General features: G+C 39.2%; 1 non-coding gene across 1 annotated transcript; it reads left to right on the forward strand.

Annotated features, from left to right (window-relative positions):
* The first annotated feature begins 1,450 nt into the window (after positions 1 to 1,450).
* On the forward strand, positions 1,451 to 1,557 carry LOC112084221. Its single transcript, XR_002898179.1, has one exon. It is a non-coding gene; the product is annotated as a small nucleolar RNA R71 (small nucleolar RNA).
* The last annotated feature ends 6,533 nt before the right edge of the window (positions 1,558 to 8,090 follow it).

Raw genomic sequence — 8,090 nt, forward strand, 5'->3', positions numbered from 1 at the left:
AACATGTTGGCACCTTCCCTTGTTATCTCCAGGGTCTAGAATCAACTTCTCTTCCTTGTAGATGATTATACAGTAAGAGCTTCCACCACTACAGACTGCAGGATAGAAGATTCTCTTTTTAACTTTAAAAAAACAAACTCTTCGGTTGGGATAATCAACAACTGCCCCCACTGTTGCAAGGAATGAACTTCCAAATATTAACGCCCTGGGAGAGTCATTTTCCATCTCAAGAATGTGAAAATCAACAGGAACAAAACACCCTCCTACTTGCACCATCAAATCCGTTACGAAACCATATGGAATCGTGATTGAATTGTCTCCAAACTTAACAGAACCGTGAGGAGGTTTGATATCACACATCCCCAGCTCGGTTGCAATTGCTTTTGACATCACATTCATATTTGCTCCTGTGTCACATAGAGAGTCAGAAAATTCCATACCTTCAATTATGCAAGGGAAGAAAAACTTCACCGAATCGTTTATCTTATGAAGCTTCCTTTGGTGTGGAACTTTGCCTATTGCATCATACTCTTCAGGACATGCTGGAGATTCAACTTCAGTGTCCTGACTGCTAGGAATAGGCGTGACTTCTCTCTCACCATCAATGTTTATGACATTGCAACACCACATTGGATTGTCTACGGTTTTTCCCGGAAGGTGACCATCTTGTCTCTTCACACTTTCTCCAATTTGTCCGATTTGTTTTTCGAGCATCTTGACATGAGTTGAGAGGTTAGTGAACTTCTGAAATGACTCCTCATTGTTCTTGTTGAGGTGATCATTCATGATGTCTAACTTGTACCCAAGAACATTCATGTTGTCTAACTTAAGCTCAAGGTTGCGGATGTCTTGGGCAATTTCTTCATGTACCTCAGCGATTCGTCTCTCCATAGCTTCAGTGCTTTTCGAACTATCTATGATTTGCGATAGCTGCACGTCCATGCTATCAACATGAGTGGAAAGAGCTTCAAATTTACCATGAAGGTCAGTGTATAAGCAGTCCACTCTTATATCCACATCGTCTGCTAATCTTTGCAGCTTCATAAGAAGTGGTTGCACCATAAGCTCGAGCTTGTTGTCTTGAGAGGTTGGAGATGATTTTGGAGCAGATTGAAGATTCATATGGGGTTGATCTTGTGCTCCAGGTTGATGATTAATCTCAGCTGCATTAATTGCTTCGCAGACATTAACAGAACGTTGCTGATTTTGGAGAAATAATTTCACCATGGCTTTAAGTTCTTCAATCTCCTTATGATCATGGGAAGTAGAACGTGATGTTCTTCCTTGATCAGGACAATTGTTTCTGCTGCTTGTAGCAAGATTATCAATCAAGATGTAAGCTTCTTCCACAGTCCTTGTCATGAAGTTTCCATCGCTTGCTACATTTAGAGGAGCCTTAGATGTCCATTCAAGACCTTCGTAGAAGGTACTGAAGATGCATGTCTCTGTAAAACCATGATGAGGACATTCCTTAATGTAGCCTTTATAACGATCCCAAGCTTCATGAAAAGGTTCGCCTCCTTTTTGTTGGAACCTATAAATATTGTCTCTAAAGATGTTTGATCTAGAGGTGGCGTAGAAATGGTTAAGGAAGGCAGCCTTGCATTCATCCCATGATTCGAGTGAATCAGGAGACAAAGACTTGAACCAAGCACGCGCCTTATCACAAAGAGAAAACGGAAACAACTTGCACTTTATGTAATCTGCAGGGACTCCGATCGATTGTTTGGTGCTGCAGATTTCTTCAAAATCTTCAAGATGGTCCATAGGGTTCTCCGATGCATTGCCAAGGAACCAGTTATGCTTGACCAATTTTATGAGCTTCGGACTTATCTCATAGTCTACGTTGATGTGTTGTAGACTAATGGGAGAACGGTTCTCATAGAAAGCATACGGATTGTTATAATCTCTTAGAGTTAAGCAAGGAGCGTTTTGAAACCTAACGTGCTCTTCAACGTTTTGCTGGACGTGGTGGTTATCTCTAAGCCTATCTAAACCTTGCAAGTGTCTATTGTTATCGTCCATCTCTAATTTTTTTTTGTGTGTGTGTGTGTTTTTTTTTATTAGTTAATTAATTAATTAATGTATATATATATATATATATATATATTTATATTATATATATATATATATTTTTTTCGTTTTTCGTTTTTTTATTTTTAGTATATATATATATTATAATTTTTTAAATTTCTTTTTTATGTTAAAATAATAAATATATTTTTTAGTTATATATATAGATATATATTTTTTTCCGTTTTTTTAATATTAATTTATATATGTATATATATATTTTATATAAAATAATAAATATATTCTTTCTTTATTTTTTTCAAAAATGAACAAGAGAACATACCTTAGACTCGATTCTGACCTGAAACTCGTAGGCAACGTTAAAAGTCCCCGGCAACGGCGCCAAAAACTTGATGTGCTTAGGTTTTAACCCTAGTTTTCAACAAGCGCACAGATGTACGTTGTAGTACTTAAGGGTCGATCTACTGAAGACCAAGTAACTGCAGTACGAGTTTACTTGAGATGAGAACTGAGCTAAGATGAAAATATGGGTGTTTGTTTGGGGGTTGTGAACAGTGACGAAAATAGCAAATAATAAACTTAAAAACAAGTAAACAATAAGATCAAATCAATACGAGAAGGTGTTGGGCGTTAGAGAATTTTCCGGAAATCATAGACTAGCTAACAAGAGAATCAAACATAGAGTTTTCTATAGATGTGTTCCTGAAATCAAACTCAGACTAACCTACTCACGTAGTATTAATCACAAATCAATTCACTCAGATTTACTAAACTCCCATTCAGTTCTCTGAGTTTCTAGACAAATTAGTTTGATAATTTCACAAAACGCTTTAAATCGACTGACGCCGTCTAAGAGAATTTGTTTATCTAAATAGGGTTAATCGATTCAACAACACATTCGGTGAGTAAATCAACCTAATCGCAGTAGCTAGATTATCGATCAAAGCTACATAAACGAAACGCAGATTTAGACGAAGAATTCTAAAGATAAACCCTAATATAACAAACCAGAAATCAATCCATGAATCCCTTTAAAAAATCCCTTAAAACCCAACAAGAGAATTACTCAATCATAGTGTATAAAAACATCACAGAAGTATTGTAGTTTGCTGAAAATTAAATAAGAGAAAGGTAAAGAACGAAGAATGAAGACGAAGGCAGATATCGATGGTGGCTCCTTCGGCGACTCCTTCTTCTCCCGAAGACGGCAACACTCTGCTCTCTCTCCACGACTTGGTCATTAGAATGACCTAAAACGAGTATATATAGCCTTCTAATTCGTTGGAAACGTCTAGGGTTTGAAGAATGAGTAGTGGGCTGGACTTGGGCTTGAATTAGGTCACTTTTGGACGTCAACATTGTCTGGCCGCGGTCGTGGTGGTCCTGACCGCGGGGAATCATGGTCTGACCGCGGTCGCGGCCTATGCTCTCCTTCGAGACTGCATTTTCTGTCTTTAGTGCATCGAGAATATCTGAAGATCTAACCGTTGGATTGTCTCCAAACCAATTGCATTAGAAAGATGGTTCTCTCCTCTATGTTGTCTCACATTTGGGGGATGATCAGACGGTGAGTAGATCTTTATCGAGTACCATACTTCTGATGGTCTGCATTTATCCAAAATTGTTCATTTGTTCCAAATTGCACATCTTTAGTCCAAGTTTCCTGAAAAGTCTTTTAAAACTCTAAAACATACAAATCACTTAAAAAGCATTGAAAACAGAGTTAAAACACCTGCATAAGATATTAAAACGATCCATAAAAATGGTCAAAATGCGGTGTTATCAATAACTGAAATCATAAAAGTATTTTACATGTGGTATCAGATTCTCCCACTTGACCTCTGTGTCGACTTAGTGGTTCAATAACTATAATGCGCACCTTTATATCAAGTTAACTTGATTTTTAACTATCATAATAAAATCAGAACTGATCGAATCATGGCGGACACACATCATTGAGCGACATGATTCTATCCATGTATCACAAACCAATCCTAATTCTAGATAGATAGTTTTTCTTATGTAGAGAAGAACCTTAATTCTCAAACTAAACATATGTTATCTATGAACCTTAAGTGTATACACATACTTTAATGAAAACGTACTTAATAAAACAGAAACATAACTTTAAGTGAATTCATAGTAGTGTCAGACACCTAATGAGCAATCCATAATCAATAAAGCAAAGTCTTATCTATAATATCCATACGCTTTACATGGCCAATGAACGTCTTGGGTGGTAAACCTTTAGTTAACGGATCTGCAACCATCATCTCCATTCTTATGTGCTCAAAGGACACTCTACGTTTCTGTACTTCTTCTTTGACAGACAAGTACTTTAACTCCATGTGCTTAGCACCCTTCGAGTACTTGTCATTCTTCTAAAAGAAGACAGCTGCGGAATTACCACAATAAATTCTCAGCGGCCTCTCTATAAAGTCGAAAATCTGAAGCCCTGAGATAAAGCTCCACAGCCACAATGCATGAACTGTGGCCTCAAATTATGCCACAAATTCGGTCTCCATAGTGGAAGTAGCAATGACAGACTGCTTCACACTTTTCCATGATACCGTTGCTCCAGCTAATAGGAACAAATATCCAAACGTCGATTTTCTGCTATCGACGCACCCGGCATAGTCTGACTCTGAATATCGAATGACCTCTAGCTGGTCGGATCTCCTATATGTAAGCATATTTTCTTTGGTTCCTTGCAAGTACCTGAGAACCTTCTTTGCTGCTTTCCAGTGGTCTATTCCGGGATTACTTTGATATCGACCCAACATACCAACAGCAAAACTGATATCTGGTCGAGTACATGTCTGAACATAGTTCAAACTTCCAACCACTGATGCATATGGAATTCTTTCCATTTCGTTACGCTCCAATTCATTTTAGGACATTGCATTTTACCGAACTTTTCCCGCTTATGAATTGGAGCTATCCCTGCGGAGCATTTATCCATTTTATATCTCTAAGATTTTATTGATATATCCTTTCTAAGATAAACTTAACCATCCTAGTGATCTATCTCTAAAAATTTCTTTTCCGATCACATAAGCTGTCTCACCCATATATTTCATTTCAAAGTGCTTAGAGAGATACTTGTTTACATCATGTAGCATGCCCATGTTATTTGCAGCAAGAAAAATATCATCAACATATAAGACTAAAATCACAAATTTGATCCCACTGACGTTAATGTAGATACAGCGATCAACAATGATCTCTACCAAACCATATGACGTCATGCTATCATTGAACTTTAGATACCATTGTCTAGAAGCTTGTTTTAGTCCATATATTGACTTTCTCAGCTAACATATGATATGTTCATAATTTGCATCATTTAGGTTGCATAATTCATTCTAAATCATGTTTTATTCCATGCATTTTAGGTCCTTAGGGTTTGTTTTAGAACTTAGGAGATGCATTAGGTCCCAATGAGTCTTTGCATGTTTTGAGTGTTTATCAGGTGCATTTGGAGCTGAAAAGATGAATCCAGGAGGTGGAATGGTGAGCAAAGCTTGAAAAGTGGCAAAATTGGGTCTTTGGAGGTTATCGGCCATTCTCGCTGACCAGGAAGGTTTTCTCGGCCATTTTCGCGTACCCGGAAAGATTTTATCGGCCACTTTCACGTACCACGGGCAGACCTTATCGGCCAAAACGCGTACCGGCCATTGAATCTCTCGGCCAAAATCTCCGGGTGTAGACACGTTTCCGAAATCGCCTGTCCGGGGAACCTTCTGGTCCGATTCAGATGTTGGGTGCTTCATAGAAGTTGGAGAGCATTGGATCACGGATTCATATCAACTAGAATCATGGAATTCGGACGCGTGAGCAGAGAGTTAAGCTCGTCGGAAGAAACCCCTGTCTCGCTGCTGTTTTGGACCAGACCGATAAGCTCTGAAGAATGCCAAGGAAGGTGCACTTCCAGGCCGATTCAGTTTCCGGGGCCTTCATGAGAATCAGAGACATTTGGATCCTCTTTCCAGAACATCCGAGATCATTCAATTCGGAGCTATGAGCAGGAAGATACGGTCTCCGGAATGGACATATGTATAGACGGCTCTCTCTGATCGTGTAAATGCATTGAAAAGATGAGCCCTCCAGGAAGCCTTCCACTTCCCAAGCACCGAAGCTTCCTTCACCAAAGTTGGAGATAAATGAGTCCTTTGTCTTCTGCAACCAGAATCACTAAATTCGGACAAGTCTCCAGGAAGTTACACTCTCCGGAATGCGAGATGGTCTAGACAGCCTAGAATGACTAAGTTAAACATGCCGCGATGGAATGCCATGGTCCACACTTGGCCGTGGCAACTTTTGCACACCCTCGACGAATGACACGATCCTCATGCCACGGTCTACACTTGACCGTGGCAAACGAACACTTGGCTGGAAGGAACCTTGCAAGCATTCGGCATTTGACACGACCTGAATGCCACGGTCTGGGACTTGACCGTGGCAACTTATGCAAACCTTCGGCGATTGGCACGAGCTTCATGACACGGTCTACAAGTGTCCATGGCAAACAGAAGATGGCTGGGGGCAACTTTTACACAACTTCAGATATTGCCACGGTTGAGAATGCTACGGTCTTACATTTGACCGTGGCAAACAAACACTTAGCTGGATGGACTTTACAAGCGTTCGGGTGTTGACACGGTTTGGATGCCACGGTCTGGAGCTTGACCGTGGCAACTTTTGCAAATCTTTGGCGTTTGACACGGTAACTTGCCACGGGATTCGGACGAGGCTTGATCAGACCGTGGCATCAAAAGGGGATCAAGAACACAAGAGACAGCTTTGACACGATTGGTTTGCCACGGTCACACCAAAAACACACCAGACCGTGGCAAACCCATCATCACCCATCAAGGCCGGGTCAGTACCCGTTTTGTTCCGGGTTGACCCGGTTCGCCCAAGGATCCTATATAATGTTTTTAGACCTAATTTGGAGAACACCTTTTATCTACTTTTAGTTTTCCTTTCCCCTTTGGTGAAAAACAATTTGTCACACCTTGATTTGAGAGTTTAATATCGATTTGGAGTTTCTTTTCATCTTGTTCCATCATTTCTTATCATCAAATCACACTTCTAATCATGATTAACAACACATCTTGCAAAGGATCTAGTGTGTTGATCATGATTAGTGAGTAATCCCATATTAAGGTCTTAGATATGTAGATTAGGGTGCTTAAGTGGTAGATTAGTGAGCTTAGGGGTTAGATCATGCATATTCCATTCTCTACAACTTGTTCTATATGCTAGATCCATACAAATCATATGTGGTCTAGATTCTGGGCATTTCATGCACCAAAAGTGTTTGATGAAATGCCTGAACCAAAGTTGTTAGAGGTTTAAGTGTTATTCATCATGGGAATGATTGTTTATATGCTTAAATGACAGATTAAACTGATTCTTAATGCTTGTTAACTCATGTTTCACTGATGATGATTGGGTTAGAAACTGTTTTAGCATAAAAGTTAATACCTTCATGAGAGGATTAACTTAATTAAAGATGTTTATGTTGAATGGCTTGCTTGATCATTTGATTCATTAGCTCATTAGTTTATCACTGAAGGCACCCTAATCCACTATCATGTCTAAGACCTTTCTCATCATCATTCATACATTCTCATCATTTGTCATTGTTTAGTTCTTGTTTAGTCATTGTCATTAGTCTTTAATCCTGTTTAAGTTTGTAGTTGTCTTTAGTTAACCAAAATCACTCTTGTTTGCTTGAATTAAGAACTCGATCACATAGTTTAGTGTCTAACACCACATCTGGATTGATAAACCTCTTTGTGCTACTTTGACAAGGGGATTGGTAGCCCTGAGACCCTAAAAAGTCTTGTCTATCAATTGGCGCCGTTGCCAAATTGTGGTTGATTAGCATTAAGTTCTGATCTGTTCTTGAGATCAAGTGCTTACTTTCTTGTTTTTACTGATTCCTTTCAAGTTCTGTTTGTGATTTCAGGTGTATGAACACCAGGTCTAGATCAAGAAGCTGTGGTCCTCCATTCCCTCTCAACGACAACAATCAACATTTTGGTACC

Source organism: Eutrema salsugineum, unplaced genomic scaffold (assembly GCF_000478725.1).
Source record: "Eutrema salsugineum unplaced genomic scaffold, Eutsalg1_0 scaffold_5, whole genome shotgun sequence".
Taxonomy (NCBI): Eukaryota; Viridiplantae; Streptophyta; class Magnoliopsida; order Brassicales; family Brassicaceae; genus Eutrema; species Eutrema salsugineum.